Below are 18,348 nucleotides of genomic sequence, written 5' to 3'. Positions count from 1 at the left end.
CTTTAGATAAAAGGGCTGGTGGAAATTATTTGGAAGACTCATCTGGCTTTATGTGAACTTGAAGCAGGCTCAAAATATTCTTGACAAGTCCAGCAGTGAAAAAGATCCCTGTTGTCTGCTAATGCATCCTTCTCCTGCACTCCAAGTTATTCACACTGCCTCTCCTTAGGTACTTAGTGTCTGAATTAGGAACCCAGTGAAAGAGAAGGTCAGGGTCCCCCACATTGCCAAGGGAGGGAGCAAGCCAGCCCCTTCACCATGGTCCTCAGCAGAGAAATTTGACTTTGAAATTACAAGTGTGAGTTGAAAGTGAGACTGAGGTGTGTCTTCCAGCACTGGGCTGAAGCTACAAGTCCTGGCTGTCATCCCAGCTCTTTGTGAGAAGTGACCCAAGAGGTTATCCACTCCATTCATCTGCTCCAAAATCCCTAAACGACTTCTGTTACCCTCTGCAGGAGCACCACTATCTGTGTAAGGAACCTGTGGACAATATCACATTAAGCACCAGATCATGTCTCTGCAGCCTCAGTGACCTAAAAGGTGTTGTGCAAATGTGAGTAGATGCATGTGGCTTCTCTGCCCCAGTGACAGTCGCTATGTGAAATTTTGGCTCATATGCCTACGTGTCTAGAAAACAACCCAATAAAAGCCTTGAGTTGATAGTGTGTACCATCTCACACTCAAAAATATTTTGCAATAGGATGGTTGACAATAGCACCTATTCCTAGATGCTGGTGCTGGGGAAACTGGCTCCTGCTGCTGGGACCCCATGCCTCCTTTGCAGGCATTGGTGCGGGTCACTGAATCACAGCCAGCAAACCAGCTGGTATTGCTCGCTCTGCCTGCAGTTTACTTTATCCCATGAAGTGTTCTGAGTGCATTTTTTCCCCTCCCTCTCTCTCTCCTTGCTTTTTAACAGATGGTGTTGAAGGATTGTTACCTCTTGTTTTTGTTTTTTTTTTTTTTTTTTTCTTTTTCCCAGTCTTTTTTAAGCTCTCCCTGCCTCTCAATTCACAGATGATGCCCCTGACAGCTGACCAATGACTTCTGCCAGGAAGCATTTTTCCTGTCCAGAAACTGATCTGTTGCAAAGGTGCCTAATAACTCCCTCTTCCTGCCACAGGCACAAAGCGTTCACGACACCCCAAGTGACTGCTCCATCCTCTGCCAGAGGCTTTAGGGATGGGGCACATGAGTCTGGGAGCAGAAATCCCTATCTCCCCACTTGGCTTCTGTGATGCTGCCTTTGCAAAGCAGCATGGCACTCTGGACTGAAGGACCAAAGGCAAAGCCAGCTGAAGCAGGGCTGTGTTGTCCTGTTCAGAGCCCAGCTGCTCTCACCTGGTGTCTTGCATCTAATCACATTGACAGGAGCTATTGTTTATTTTCCTCCCTCCTTGTCTTCCTTGTTTTATGGTAAATTAGAGCAGGCAGGCAAGCCATCCATCAGCCTGTAAATGCTGTGGAGCATTTTGGCTTTGTGCTAAATAATTGTGCATTTTATTGTTATTTGCACATTCATTTTCTTAGGCAATAAAACACAAACTGCAGTCCCCAATACTTGTTATATTTCGTGTCTGTATTGTGGCAGCCACATAGGTTTCAGCAGCAGCATACAGCCTGCTGCTGTAAATTCACTCAATTTTAGCAGGTCAAATATTTATTTATAAATAATATCAGGGACTTTATACAGTAATGGCAATTACTGATTGATTTATTTTTGAAGAGAAAGAAATGTTTTGATTTTTTTTTTATCAATGCCATAGCAACACAAAGTTGCAGTGGTTACTCTTTTCCAGAGTAGTGGAGATAAAGGCTGTTAAAAACTGAGTTGGTGGTAAAGTTAGAAAAAGCAGCATGTCACCTCTTAGCTCTAGGGGTTCTATAGATGGGGATTGTCATATGTGGGACAGGAACTCAAATTAGCTGCTCTGTTGGTGTCAGAAAGGCAGGTGGGAATGGCAGATCTCTGCAGAAGAAGCTGTTGTAGATACTGCAAAATGAGCAGTGGAAATGACAGGGTTTAATGTCCCAGGGAAGCTGGGGACAGAGCGGGACAAAGGCTCTCCAGTGGATCCTCAAACCACTATCCGTAATGGTGGAGGAGTAACCACTGTGACTGCAGGTTGTGCACTGCTGGCAGCACTGATGGGATGCGGCACTCCCTGTATGATGAACGTCGATGAAACTCAGCTTGAGCCATCACAAACACATGCACAGGGATGGGAATTGGACTGAAGACACCTTATACTTTGAATCCTCTATTACCTTCTTGGTGTTAAGATAGCTAGCCATGCATTTGCAACTAAATTGCCCTTATCAGTAGCTGATAAATGGCTTATGCTTCTTTTTCAGTCCAGCTGTGTCCTACTATATCAGAAAATTTGCAGAGGGCTGCATCAGACTTGGCAAAGAATGATGGGAACAGCAGCCAACTCCATCTTAAACTAATTTTTACCCCTGCCAGGGACGGCTGCCTAACAAGTGCTCAGAGGACCCAGGCTGAAACACAGTCCTGAAAAAGCTGCAGGTCAGAGGTGTAAAGGGAGCTGCAGAGGGCAAAGTAACACTTCTGCTGCTGTTCCAGCTTCCCATTCCTAATGATTTACCTTTGAAATGCTGAACAGCACTGGGATAAGGGAAGGAGCAGAGTCAGCAGTGGGGTCAGGAGCTGGGGATGGATGTTGCATTTCTACCCTCAAGCTCTGTAAGGGTGAAAATAAAATAGATGCCTGCAGACTCACTTACCCCTTCCCCATCTGTGAAGCAGAGGTGGCAGCAGATTGCCCAGTGCATGGTGATATTTTGGAGTGATCATGGAGAAAAAGACTTGTAGTGAAGAGTTGTCATGGGGGTTGAATAAGTGATTTGAATAAGGATTTCACCCCAGGCTATTCCTCCCATAGCAAACCAGCATCAGTGGGTCAGAAATGAAAACAGAGATGTGTCTTGGTGACTCAATAATGTAAAAGGTCTTTTCCAACCAAAATAATTCTAGGATTCTGTATGTCCTTTTTTTTTGTGACACCTTTCCAATGTGTTCTGAAACTGGTAGCAAAGCCCTGTCTCAGTTAGGGTGTGTGTGATGTCTGTGTGTGAGTGTGGGAAGAGATGCTGTCAGACCAAAGCTGGATTTTGCTTAAAACAAGGATAAATTGAAGAGTGCTCAGTGTGAGGAACAGCAGTCCTGAAGGATTCTGCTATGACTGCTTGGGGGTGTTGAGTAGCTAAAATTATGGAAGCCAGTCAGGGGTAGATGATCAGTCTCTCTGGAAACTCAGCTTCCAAACAGTTCAAGTAGAGTTCCCCAAATGAAATCATTGAGTGCTTTGGCTATTGCTGCCTGGATTTTGTCACTTCAAATCTGGCATTGTTTGGGAATTTTAAATTCATTTTTATGTCTAGGGCTATTAGGGTCTGGGTTTTTTCCCCGCTTGCTCATCAGGAAGACAGGTCTATTTTCATTTCTTAGTTAACATGGTGTATCTACAGTCATTTGATGTCAAAGATGTCTGGCCAACTTGAAGTAATATGCAACACCTCTCAAGCCAATGGCTTTACACATCAGGGCTCGATAGCCTAGAGTTGGGAGAACGTGTACATGTTATGTGCTCTCACACAGCTGTGTTGTGTGGGCTTGGGGCAGGTATCATCGACAGGAACCACACCTGTATGCTGATGGACATCTGGGCAGCAAAAGGACTTTATTGCTCCCAGTGGTACTGGATAGGGTTGCAAAAACCTCTTCATTCCCTCTGTCTCCTCTGATGATGTTGTGGAGCCCAGTCACTAAATGTGCAGTTTGCCTCCATGGTTTTTGTAAAGCCATTTTTGAAAACAAATTCTGGTTTTGTCCTGCATGAAAATCACGTTTCACCCCACAGGTACTTTGCAGCCACAGCCCTCTTTTGCAAAGGATGAGTTGGAGAGGGTACCAGTAAATCCCTAGGGCCTCTGTACAGGGGGTAACAGTTTTAAACTAAAAGAGGGTGGATTTAGACTAGATACAAAGAAGAAATTTTTTATGACCCTGGTGGAACACTGTCAGAGGCAGCACACAGAGGTGGTAGATGTCCTGGGTCTGGAAACATTCAAGGTCAGATTGGACAGGGCTTTGAGCAGCCTGATCTAGTTGAAGATGTCCCTGCTCATGGTAGCAGGGGTTGGAGTAGGTGCCCTTTTAAATGTAACTTCCAAGGCAAAAACATTCTGTGATTCTAATACAAGCCTTGGGGAGGAAGCGAGATGACGTCCTTCTCATTTGTTTCAACCCTCACTGTAGAAGAGGCTTCTTGCCATGGTAGGAGGTTGGTTTGGTTCAGACAACCAGAAATTTGGACAGTGTTTAGATCTTTATGTGCCCTCAACCTCCTTGCACACAGTGATGTGACCCATATAGGAGTTAATTCCAGCTGTAAGCCCTGTCAGCTGGGCAGTAAACCTGCTCCTAGACCCTCCTACCTAATCCAGGCAAATCCTCTTTCCTTATACCTTTTCTTCTTTCTTCCGCTACCTTGGACTAAAAAGATGAGGATGAAGAAAAGCTATGGAAGCACATTTTATCCATTTTGGTATGTGCATGAGGACAAAATCAGTCTCCTCAGGCACAGCTTCCACTATCCCTATGGGCTGTGTGCTTGTTGTGTGCAGTCTGCTCAGCCTCCCCACTTGGCTACCTGGCCCTGCAGCATCAGGATTTTTTCCTGTTGTTCCCAGCATAGTGTCGTGTTCTGTAAGTAAGGGATGGGATCGCGTGCTGAAGCTGTTGTCATGATCCTAGTCAGCAGGAGTTGAGGGGGTTCGGACTAAGGTTCAAATAATTCCTCTGCAGTAAATAAAGGCAAAATGACGCCAAACGGCTAAGAACTGGGTTTATTAAATTGGACTGGAGCAGAGGGAAAAGGGGAAGGGAAAGCAGTGGGGAAAATATATTTCAAAGAGAAGGGGTGTCAGCATTTCCCTGGCTTGAAATTGTGGAATTGTCACAGGAACAGTTCCAAGTTTCTTGGCGGCAGGCGCACACGCCGAGAGGAGCAGCGGTGGGGGAGCGGCACCGTACCACGTGGTCTTCTCCAGGCTGCAGGCTGCGCCAAGCAGGGCTGTGCCATGTGGCTTTTGTCTGGGACACAGACAGTGGTGGGAACAGAGCGGCATGGGGCCAGGCGGAGCGGAGCGGCTTGGCTTCCTCCGCTCCCTGCTCACTGGCAGCCTCCGTTTTCCCCTCGCCCCCCACACGGCAGGCGCGGGGGAGAGCCATGTGCACGCCCACCCTTCAGTGGCGCTGTTTGAGGCAACTGAAACGCTCGTGGTCTCACAGCTGCTGCCAAGGATGCCTATATCTGAAAGCAAGGGGACATTCTTCCAGCAGTTGTTTAGTTTGGAGAAATGGAGGCTGAGGGCAGACCTTCTCCCTCTCTACAGCTACCTGACAGGAGGTTGTAGTGAGGGGGAGGTCAGTTGCTTCTCCCAATTAATAAATGATAGGACAGGAGGAAATAGCCTAAAGTTGCACCAGGGAAGGTTTAAATAGGATACTAGGAAAAAATTCTTCACTGGAAGGGTTGTCAAAAACTGGAACAGCTGCTCAGGGAAGTGGTTGAGTCACCATCCCTGGAGGTGTTTGAAAGGCACATAGATGTTCTGAGGGACATGGTGTAGTGGTGGACTCAGCCCTGTTAGGTTTACAGTTGGACTCTTAAGAGGTCTTTTCCAACCTAAATGATTCTGTGGTTCTTGCTCCTGTCTGCATTGTTGTGCAGGGCAGGGTGCAGCTTCAGCAGCAGGCGGGTGTTCGCACACACTACAGAATGATTCTCTGAGGTGTTCCAGGGCTGAAAGGTTTACCAAGTAGTATTTCACATAAAGGCTAGACTGGTCTAGTTTCTTTCTTTAAGACTATTAAGTCAAATGCAGGTTTGGGGAAGGGAGTTTTTTTGCTATTATCTGAGCCAGAGATGGCCTTGTACTGATAACAAATTCTTTGGAGAGACACAGGAGGATTTCCTCTACTGACTGTTTTCGGAAGAGGTTAGATAAACTTCTATTAAAATAGTTATGTGTAACTAGTTGGTGCCACCTTTGCACAGGAGGAAACCTCTCGGCACCTCACCCAGCTGAGTCTCCTGTAAATCTATGATCCAATGTCCAGAACTAAAGCCAATCCATCTCAGTTCTGGGCATCAGCCAGGAGCTGCACCTAGCAAAGTGGCTGCAAAGGGTAAGCAGTCCTCTCCTCACCTGCCTTTCTGGCTGATATGTCCATGAACAGAAATGACTGCATATATTTGTAAAACTTGGACAAGATCATTTTGCCTCTGTGTGCCATGTGCTGTCACTGTGACCTGTCACTGTCTGTCTCACGCACTTTCCTCACTCTTTCTCATACAAATCAGTGATGCCCCAAAGCTACCATGCATGTAAATCAGAGCAGGGTCAATGAAATTCAGAAGTAAGAAATACAGAAGGTTGTAAAATGAGAACGATTTCCCTCAGCTGCAGTTTTGGAAATGTCTGTGCAGTAGCCATGCTGGTCACTGAAAACCTCATCTTTTAGACGAATAACCTAGAACCCATCTCTCCATCTGTTGTGGCAAAGGATGCTCTGGTATCCATTATCTTCTGCTAAAGCAAAAGCAACAACTACCACATTCTGGATTAACACCTTGTATCTGAGTGTGACATTTCTTCTGTGACTGAGGTTCTTGTCCCCTTTTAGAGCAACTTAAAAACAACTACGCCCTACGACTGATGCTATGTCTCCTCCATAAGCAGTCATAGGTCAGTTCTCCTCTGGGAATGTTTAGGCTCTTTGTAATAACTTCCCTTTGGATGCAGTCAGTATTTTTCAGCATTTGCTTTTTTTTTTTTTTTCTTTTTAGCAAGAGAAGCATATTAAAAAAGATTGAACACTTAATCTTACCCTGTTTAAAACCAAGCCAAGCAGAATAGTGTATTTTCAAGTTTCTTGATGTACAGTTCCCAGCAAATCCTTGAGAGGTTTTAATTAAAGGTGAGATGACTTTTCTTTTTCCTTTGCTTAATAAAGGCAAAATACAAACAAAATCCCACAGCTCTCACTTGCTAAGCAAACTTTTGGACATAAATTGGTTCATTTAAAAGCAAGCTCAAAGCCCTAGGACTCTGCTGCCTGTGGTCATTGAAGACTGTTAGCTCTTAACACTGTGCCCATTAAAACTTGCTGGGAGTTTTATTGCTAGAGGAAGCAGTTTTGGTAGCCCCATTTTAAAAGTTACTATGCAACTTCTCATCAAAGTGACAACAGGATCCCACATTCATTGCAACAGTAATATGTACAAAAGCTTGCAACAGAAAGAAAAGGCTGCACTGGACCACTGAAAATGGAGACATCTTTTAGATGTGGAAGGAATAAAGTGGAAAAGATACCATAGTTTTGTGCATGTCTGTCTGTGTTTCTCCAGTATTCAATTATCAGCATCCGTGTTACTTAATATTAACATTTTTAGTGCACTTCAGGATGCTCAGCTGAGTGGCTGTATCTGCAGTTCTGATGTATGCAAGCCAATTCTACATGCAGCTCTTGACATATTTTCATATTCATGATTACAGGAAACTTTTTCTGTGCCAGTCTGATGTGTGCTAATCTTTGTTTCTCTAAAAACACTTTAAAAGTGTTTTTTAAATGCTTTTGACATAGAGACAAAATTTCTTTGCTGAGATCCTGTGGTTTTCCTGTACCCAAAGTAGCACATAGTACAAAGAATAATTTCCACCAATGGAACACTGAGGGATCATATACATACTTGTCTGATCCAGACAGCTACTTTCATCCTTCAGACAACCCAGATATTAGAGATCTGGCAGTCTGAATCATTTGTTTCTTTCCTGACTGTCAACACTGTTGTAGATGTAGGGCAAAAGCTGGAATGCACAGAGGTTGAATGGTTCCTAGGCTGGGTGCAAGAGCAGAGTGCATTTGGATCCAAACAGGTCAAGTACTTCTATTAGGGACATATAAATGATCAATCAATTAAAGTAGCTGCCTAATGGCTTTGTAATCATGGCTTGTAACACAGTATATTAATTATCAAAGGTGTAACATATCTGTAATATAGTTGTAATGGATTATTTTTTGTCTCCTTGTAAACTTACTGTGGCTACTGTGTGCACACTAAATGAAAACTTTCAGAAGTGTGTGTGCTAGGTGGAAAACTCTAAGTATTGTTTGGTACTTGCCATAGCTTGCACTGACTACCACGTTCAGACTATTCCCAAATGCTAGAATACCTCTGAATTTAACTGTGGATGGTTTGACACCTCCATAGCACAAGAAAGACTAAGTGTAAATCCCAGGTTAGTGGAGGAGAAAATCTCCATGGTGTCATTAAACCTTCTGCAGAGTGATTTCAGTCTGTCTGAATAAATGTTTAATGCAGAGTTGTATCAGTTGGTGTCATTGATTGTAGGAGATGCTCTTGGTTTAACAAGGAGCCCATCAGCATGAAGAGTTAACAACCTCACAGTGCCAACAACTGCTTGGTATTGCTTCAGGGCAGGAATCCCAGCAAAGAGAGTCAGATATGCTCACATGGGCAAGGAAACACACTTCCTAGATTTTAGGGGTTATTGACAGTGCCATCAATACTATCGCTATTGTCTGATGTTCCTCTTCATTTGTAAATTATAATGCCATGAGAGTCCCTGTGGTGTGTTAATCATTCTTAATCCCAGAAGTCAGAGTTCTTGGAATTCTGTTCCAAATTAACAACTGCATTTATAGTCACTTACATTTCCCTACGGTTTTAACCAAGAAATAGATTGGTGATTATTTTTGAGCTGGTTTCTCATGGGCAGTCTAGCAAAACACCTACTGTCAATGTGATCAAGTTCCACCTTTAGTTTAGAGTGTCCCATAATCTGAAATAATCCTATATCCCTGCCTGTAATCCTGTAAAACTGAAACTAATGCATTTACAGGAATTTGTGTAGGTAATACTTTTAGCTTGCCTCTATTTCTACTGTTGCCATTGTTAATTTGTCTTTTTGTATTTGGATTACCTAAGATCTCTGAAATTCTCTGGGGAGTCATTAAGAGTAGAATCATTAAGGTTGGAAAAGATCTCTAAAATCCAAACCATCAACCCAACACCACCATGCCCACTAAACCAAGTCCCTATTGACTGTATACTAAAAACCATGTATAGTCAGACCCCAATATGAAGAAGCCCAAGAATAATGAGATTTTTTTCACACTTCTCCTAGCAGAAATATAAGTATCTACAGAAAGCTGAGTTTTTGACAAAGTGATAACAAAAAGGGAAAAAAAAGAAGAAAACAAACAAAGCAAGCCATAAAAATAAACTGTACTTGAAAAACTCCTTGCCAGCTCCAGCTCTATGGTTGTCTTATCATGAACCATTAAAAAATTATGCAAGGTGCAAACACACATAGGTATCCTGGAAATCCCTTTGATAGCTCCTTTTTCCCAAGCAAAGGGCAGCAGAGTTTTGATTCTGGCCTGCAAACCACCTAAAGGCAGGAGAAGGATGTGAAAGTCCAAAGGGATTCTGTCCACTTGGACTCTCTGCCATGAAAGGTGGTTAACAGAAATCAAACTGCAAGTTTGATGTGTCACATTGCATGGCTATTTTTGAAGAATTCTTTGAAGTAGAGCCATTCATAAAGGCAAAATGAATGAATTCTAGTGAGTGAGTGATTTTTAGTTTAGGATTTTCATTGTAGGGTTATTGTTTCCATCGACCCAGCTTTGGGCTCTTGGCATGACAGCTCGTATAATGGCAAGTCAAAAAGTTCCATCCCAACTCATCAAAAGGTATTGGCCCATTACAGAAAAGCTCTCATAGTTCATCAGGTTAAACCTATGTGTCTGTCCAGCATTGTAAACTACAGAATGAGGAGGGAAAAGAATATTCTTTTTAAGAACTTGTAGCCATCCACTTGCTCATTAAAACACCAGTGTGTCTGTGGGAAAGGGGATTTGGAATGGATGAAAGGAAATGAAGTACCACCAGAGAAGCAAAATGATATTTCTTGATTGATAGACTGTGTGCAAAGAAGTAGGGCTCCTCCAAAATCACTTTCTAGCAAGACAGGGGCTGTGGCAGACATTACTACCAGTAGCTTATTTTTCCACTATTGGTTTTCAGCACATCCCTGGTGAGACCTGGTGGTGTCCAGGCATAACCAGTACTATTTGTGGCTTGGCTGGACAGTGCTTTCTTTCTGGTACTCATAGTTTGTCTTTAAAATACTTGATCTGAGGGTTTAGCCAAAGGAATGGAACATAAACAGGTCAGGAGTGGAGTTGCCCATGAAGTCCACTGGCCTCTCAGTTTCTCATGAAGAAGACACCCAGGGGTCAGTTTGAAAAGCATGGTTCTTTCACAGTCTTCAGATGTGTCTTGGCACCATAATCTTGAAAAGTTAAGACTAGACTTCCATTGGCAAGTTTTGATACCTAATCAGTGGGCCTTTTCACTGAGCCTGGCATGATACCATGGCTGGCCACAGTAACAAAGGGCTGGTAGATAAATAGTGACTGACTTACATTATAGCTCCCACTGGAAATAAATTGATCATGAATTATCTCCAGTCACAGTCATCCATGTGTTTCCTAGCGATAAGTGGTACCCAAGTGAATGTTGTTCTCACATAGCTGGTACCACCAGGGGAGAAAGCTGGACTCTCCTCAGCCTTGTCTTCACCCCAAATCCAGTTTTGCTTCTCTCTCAAGGCTGAAGATCAGTGGTGCTCTATGAAGAGATGGCAGTAGGGGACAGAGTGCTTATCAAAAAAGTTCCAGTTTGATTGCAGTAAATTTGCAGCATCAGCAATTTTTATTCATAGAATCATAAAATAGTTTGGCTTGGAAGGGACCTTTGAAGGTCATTGAGTTCAACTCCCTTGCAATCTTCAACTCGATAAGGTTGGTCAGAGCACTGTCCAATTTGACCTTTAATGTTTCCAGGGATGGAGCATCCATTACCTCGCTAAGGAAGCTGTTTCAGTGTTCCATCACTCTCATTGTAAAACATTTCATCCTTATATGCAGTCTGAATCTACCCTCCTTTAGTCTGAAGCTGTTATCTCTTGTTCTGTCTTGGCAGGCTGTACTAAACCCATGATGAACAGACCAGGGCAGAGCCACACCATCTTTCATGGCACTTCTAGCCCAATTCAAAGCAAAATTTATAGAATCATAGAATTGTTTTGCTTGGAAAAGACCTCTAAGATGAAGTCCAGCCATTGACCTAGTACCACCGTGGGCATAAAACTGTGTCATGAAATATAAACCATGTCCCAAAGTGAAATTTCTCACTTGGCCTGAAGTTTTGAGTAGCAGCTATAGCCCATGGAAGACAGTACAATTAATCCTGGATGTATTAACACTGCAATTTATCTATACCAAGCACCACTTGCAGAAATCAGCTCTTAGTATGTGAAGGAGGAAGATGTGATGGAGAACAAAATGTCTTTAGCCAAGTGGGAGGAGGCAGGTATGGCAAATCCAGCACCTAAGGGTATGGCCTTTCCTCAGCCAGAGACTCCAGGCCTTTTCTCAGGCATCACAAGGGAATTTTCATTTCCAGACCGCTCTGCAACATTCCAAAGTCTGCCAGACATGTTTGCACATAGGCAGGGAGATTTCCTATCTACCTGGCCAACCCAAGTGTGCCAGCAAACTTGCTCACTTATAAGACACAAGTAGGTAATGATTTTTTTCAGATCACTGGCACCTAGAATGCCATGCAGTTACACTCCATGAACCACCTCCAGTTTTTCTTCTATTCACTGTGATAGACGAAACACTGTCCAAAAGCAGGCTCCAAATTCAAGAGGCATGGAGGAGTTGCTGCCTTCAAATCTGTATAAAGCTTCTTTTTCTCATGGCTTAAGCATTCCTGAGTGGCTTTGTTTTCTAGGCAGCTGTTGCCTGGTGTTTTTATTCTAGGCAGTTGCTTGAGGAGAACGTTTTAATAAATCCAAGAGCAATATGTCAACTAGCTTGAGTGACTTCAGTGCTGTGACCCAATTTGACAGTGGCAGTCAAACAGATTTATGTCTTGCAGCACAGTAAGGGTTGGGTCAGAAAAGCTGCAGATCATTTTCTTCATGATTAAATGGCGGGTTAGAATTGGGGATGTTTTTCTATGGCTGTGGTCACACATGGGAAAGCAGTACCTCTGTCATCCTGGGAAAGGATGTAACAGTAGTCAGGAGAGAGGAGCCAGTTAGCTCTGCAAAACCAAATGCAGTCTGATTTCTATTAAGTTATGCATGGTGAAGGGAAATGTCACATGGTTCTTTTTCAAAATTGCACCCTGCAGTGGGTTTTGGTGTTTGAGAAGGACAGGGCTCACCTGTACCTGCCAGTGCTGTGTGGCCAGGGGCACGTGAGAAGTCACACCATGAACAGGCTGAAGTTGCAGAGTTTATGCTGGGACACAGGCTTCACTCCACCCCTACCTTATGTCTTCAGCCCTCATGTGGCCTTCAATGCTTGGGAGCTAGAAAAGATGGGTCAGAGGTCTTGCATGTCCTTCCAGCATTAGCTGGTTAAGGGAGATTCATGTTTCTGCCCTGTGTTTAACTCTCATGGGCTGCCAGGCTGTCTTTTGATTGCACAATCTATCTCACATAACGAAAGCCTCATGCTCAGAGGTCTCTGGCAAGGTGTCAGACCAATGAAGTGTTTGTTTCCAAATGTCAGCCAGCTTTGGGCAGTGGGAGGCAGCCAGCGATGAGCCAGGGCAGGGCAGACAAGCCTGTGGTTTGGAGTGAAACAGTCCCCTCTGTTGCTCCTTTCCAGGCATAAGCACAGACCTAGGGTGGAAATTTATGTGTATTTTTCCAGTGACTTTTTGCTGCCCCAGGATGACATCTTCTGAGACTGCTCTGGAGCTTTGTAAGTGCAGTAAAGCAAGATTGAACCTCCCATCCTCTCCCAGGCCAGGGCTTTGAGACCTAGGGTTACTCAAGTAGTTACTCCTGAGGAGTGTGGATGGAGAGTCCCAAAGCAGCTGAAAAGATGCTTGAGGAAATACTGTTTGTTTTGCGAAAAGGCTTTAGAACAACGTGGCTTAGCTGGAACACTTAAGTCATCTTTGAAGGTTTTGCTGTGTGGGGAACCGAACTGTGCTTCTGGAAATGGGTACCTGCAGTTCTGCCACTGAGACCTTTCTAGGGCAGCACAGTCTCTTGAAGTCAAATTGCTGCAGATCTTTACTCCTTGAAGTCGTAAAATACTCTGGGTCATAGAAGGGTTGTATGATGGCCACCACCAGTTATGAGAAAGCTGCAGTACATCACAGTGTCCTTCCCCAGCTTCCATCGAGGCAGATGGGTATGTGGGTTTTGAGTCTAAAGAACTTTGGGACCTTTGATAGTGAATGGAAAGCTGGAAATGTCTCTGTAGAGGGATGCTGTACCCTGTTGCCTTTGTGCTCTTCTGCCCAACATGCTTTGTCTGGAATGTGCTGGCAACTTCAAACTAGAGAAGTGTGTTTCACACAGAGGTTTTAATGTGAATTAAGGACAAGAAGGCAATAGCTGGATCCTGAACCATCAGCACAAGCTAACAAAGGGGAACTATGTACTTCTTTGCTATCCATATAGACATCAAAAGTGGGTAGAACTCTACTGTAGTATAGTGGCACATTTACAACTTGGGGGGTGTGATTTTTTTTCTCAATATTTTTTCATTATTATTTTCTACATGCATCTTTAAAACTAAAATCAAGAAATTAAGCATTCTGTTAATACTGTGTGGCTGGCCATGCAGACCTTGTTCACTCCTCTGGGTGAGCCCCAGGCCTCAGGCTGAGGCTGCTCTGGACCAGCCCTGGGAGGGACCCAGACAGTGTCCCTTCTTCTGAGTCCTTACTTCAAGTTTCCACCTGCCTATGTGTCCCTGTGCTCCTTTGGGCTGGTACAGACAGGCCTTTGATGGGCTTCTGGCTCCTGGGATGGGCCTAGGAGGAGCTAGGGCAGGGTATTATTTGGACTCTCCCTCCCGCTGTTGTCTCTGTGTGCTCCTTTGAGGGTGTGCAGATGAGATATGATCAGATAACAAGTGCAGTTACGTTGCATTTTTAGGTGGATTTGTCAAAAAATATTTCCTGAAGGTGTTAAGAAATGCTTTATGTTAGTCCTTCTCTGTTAATTGCCAAATTGGCAAGGGACCAGGGACATTCTTCAGACTGAGTTTACAATACAAAATAAAAGAAAAAAAAATATCTACCCTGGGGGAAAAAAAGAAAGGAGGAAAAGAAAAGCTCTTTCTGTTCCTTCTTTCTAAAATGCAAGAAGATAATGAAGACAAACAATCACAGTGGATTAGTCCTGGTATATTTTGTAAAATGTAGACAAAAGATTAAGCTCTGCCTTCCGTTATGGCCATTTAATCACACTGGACCCACTCCTACGCTCAGGACAGAGGCTGGAGGAATCTGCCCCTTCTTCTGAACCTGTCTCTCTCTGCTCTTGCTTAGGATGCAGCATTTCATATTTTCCCCTCACTGTATGTCAATGGACATTGGCAGCATTAATAAGTTATCCTGGGGTGTACGTGGGTGTCTTACATGGGACAAGGGTAGAGGTAGGAAGGAGGATGAGGTAGGAGAGTAGCAGAAGAAATCCTGATCACAAATAGGACCTTAAGCACACAATCACTTAAGGTAGCTTAACCTGCTGCTTGCATGAGCTAAGCTGGGATAGCTGCCCACAGGCACAGCCGCAGCAGGCTGCAGTTTAAATCTGTTTAACTCTCAGGGGGCTGTAGGTGGGCACGTAATTTAAATCTCTGTACCTGAAGTCCTGTTCTGAGTCTGGGGCCAAAATAGCCTATTCACAGATGTACTAATGCCAAGGTCACACCATGGTATGTAGATAAGAACTGTGGCTGGTATCACACTACTTACTTATAATGGCTTAAAATTAACCATCACAAAGAGTATCAGGAGGTAGAACATTCCCAGCAGCTGGGTTGGCAGCCCTGTGTGTTTTCCCACACCAACTGCTTCCCGGCACCTTGGCGAATCCTGTGGAAACTCATTTGTAAAGATAGGAATATATGTGAGCAGAGGGAGACACAGGAATAGGTTGAGTTGTGGTGCAGGGTGCTGGGAAGGCTGAAAATACTGATCCCTGGGTTGGATCTAATGTGTGTTTTAAAAACAGAGAAAAGTGGTCTAAGTCCAAGTCACAGGGAACTCGATTAAAACATTTTCCATTCATTTCACCTCTCCTTTCCCTCAGGCCCTGAATCACATTCATAGTCCCCAGAGCCTTTCTCTCAGGTTTTTTTTATATATATATATATATATATATCAGGTTTTATATATATATATATATATATATTTTTTTTTTTGTTTTACTCTATCATGAGCATTCATAGGAAACTGTCAGTTGCAGGCATTAAAATAGAGTATCCGGTGTTTATTTCCACACTGGAAAAAGGCCTTGGGAGTTCTGGTTTCTCTCCTTCCTATCATGTGCTATAAAAGATGAGAAGATTAGGAGTTTGAAAACACTGTAGTACACTTCATCAACACTGGTTTGGGGGTTTTTGTTTCAAATTCTAAATATAAGTTTAACCTTAGCTCAGTTACAATAAATAAATAAATAAACCTGGTGAAATGGGTGTTTGCATTGGAAGCCAGAACTATTTCTTTTATGAACAATACTCCATTTTATAGGATTTTCCAAGAAAAGCTGAATAATCTCCTTCCCTCCTCCACTTTAAAAAAAAATAATAGAGGAGCAGGAGGTGTGTTTGCAAATACTGCATTGCCCCAGTATTAACAGCAGTAGGGATTCAACCCACCAGCACCACAACTCTTAAATTATCCGATCCATAAATGGAGAATCAATCTGCTTCTGGGATTTGGCATATTTGGAGGGGTTTGGAGCTGTGTTTTTGTTTATACTAAACAACTACACCCATGCTATTAAAGTTCTGATGTGTTTGGGGCTGCTCTCTAGCACAGGCCAGCTGCCCTGGATGGGTGCCATGCCTAGGGGCTGTGCTCTTGAGCTCCTTTTCTAACTCTCCAAGGCACAGCCGGCAGCATCCCTACTGCCCTTTGGATTGCATTTCCCAAATTGTACCTGGGAATAGTTTGGAAAATTTCTGATTAGCCCAAAAACTTCCCTCTAAAAAGTTAGAGTGTGCACAGTATTGTACCCTGGTTCTGTTTGATTTACCGCTGCAGCAAGCCCCAACAGCTGGGGTTAATAAAGCCTTTTGTTATCCAGCCTGACCCACTTGTCAGCCCTTGAGCTCCTGTAAATGCATTTGTAGGGGACAGACTTAAAATAAATCTTGAGGCATTTGGCAAACAGCAGCTAATTGAAGGGCACACGCTACCCATCACGTGCTGCAGATAAGAAACCTGAAGCAGAGCAAATGCTTAAGACTAGAGTCTGAGGCTCCTGCCTTCGAATTCGGCTTTGGAAGACTCGATAAATATTTACACACCACCTGTTAAAACCAAGCCTGTGCAGTCTCCAAAACACCATGTCAAACCCCTTCGAAAAGGGGTTTGGCCTCAGGCAGCTCCTCACAGGTCTGCAGGAGAAAAGCCAGCAGTAAAACTGGGGGTGCTGTACCTAGCCCAGAGCTGTGGTCATCAGATGCACTTCCCTCATGTCAGGATTTGGGTAATGAAATGAGGGGGATCCTTTGTTGGTGTGGTGCACAGAATAGATTTAAAATATTTTTTAACAGGAACAGTTTCAGTTTTGCTCTTAGTTGACCCAAAGTGTGCAGCTGTGCAGTGAATGAGACTTCTCCTGCTAGCTTTCACTTGTTCATAAATTTGCACACATTCTGACACACTTGCTTCTCTAGTGTTTTGTTCCCTTTCTTCTTTTTTTTTTTTTAATTAAAAATTAAACTGAACTACACACACCAGGTGACCACATCCACCTGGGATCTGAGAAATTTCATCAGCAGTTATCAGAGCAAGTCCAAAAACTCTTCAATTAAAAATGAAAAAAAAAAAACAAAAAACACCCAACTTGTTAACAAAGGAGTGTTATTTAAGCAATGGCACTTTGGGGACTTTTTGCAAGCATCCAAGGTTTTAAAAGCACAACGTGTTTTTCCTCCTACAAAACAGTCACTTAGTGGGAGATAGGGATCAATTTTTTTACTTTTAAAAACTTGCTCAGATCACTGCTGCCAGGCAGGGAACACCAGGAGGGTACTGGAGAGCAGCTCCAGGTCCTTCTGTGTATCCTGACTCACTAAGGTGAAGGAGCTCTCTGCCTTTTTACCTGAGTTAGGGTTTCATGGAGTGCTCTCAGATTGCAGGCTGCCCTCACCTAGCCTTCCTTGGCAGGAAAAATAGCAATAATCCACACAAAACAAAAGCCATTTATTCTTTTATTTCCTCTGTCTGTCCCAGGATGTATGAGCTGTTCTTGCTTGGCTTTCTCTAAATCACGACTCCAGAAGCTAAGTCATTTGTGGGGAGGAAGAGAAAGGAAACGATTCCTCTTCCTCCCTGTCCTACTCCTCCCTGTCCTACTCCTCCCTTCTTTGCCGAGTGCTTTTTGTTCAGCTGCTTTGAGTTATGAATACTTTGCTGTGTATCTTGTGGCTATCAAGGGCAGCCTAAGGGAAGGTGAGTCATTGCATTCAAATGGCTACAGACTGTAATTCAAATAAGGCCAGAGCACCGCGGCTCATTCAGTATAAAGGGACTCAATGTCCATGCACAGGTCGATGCTCTGCCCTTTCAGAAATTTCACCCTGAAACTTTTCAGCATGCAGACATCGCAGCAGAAATTGCAGCTGGTGCTGCTGTGTTGAGAGCTCTGAGCTCATCAGAGGTTTTGGGATGGGCAGAGAAATTAGGTTGAGAGGAACGCAAAAAACTTTTCTGACAGTAATTTTCCCTTCTTTTTGTGTGTCTGTGTCTCCAGGCTGCAAACTGTTCATCATGGATTAAATGGACATCAAAGCACATCTCTCTGCTGGACTGTACATCCCCAGATGATCTGATCCTTCATGAACTAACTTCCAAGAAAAAAAACCAACACACCCTCTTCTTTCTACAATTTGTTTGCTTTCATTTATGGCTTGTTCCCACAGAGAAAACGTGAATTTTAATGCTGATATTGGTCCCCTCTAAATATTCTGGTACATGGAAGGACAAGGGTCCATCTTTGTTGAACTCCCATCGGAAGAGGTTAGCAGCAGGCCACAGAGAGGTGGAAAAGATTTGGAAACACTGAGAAGGTGAAAGAAATACCCAGCTTTGCCTTTTTTTTAAGCCCATTTTTGGGAAACAAGGTTTCTCCCCTTATGGATGGAGGTCGTGCAGATGGTATGTTCAGCCTAAG

This window comes from Indicator indicator, chromosome 12 (genome assembly GCF_027791375.1).
Source record: "Indicator indicator isolate 239-I01 chromosome 12, UM_Iind_1.1, whole genome shotgun sequence".
NCBI classification, from domain to species: Eukaryota; Metazoa; Chordata; class Aves; order Piciformes; family Indicatoridae; genus Indicator; species Indicator indicator.
The sequence above is the reverse complement of the archived record's forward strand: the minus strand, read 5'-3'. Positions refer to the sequence as shown.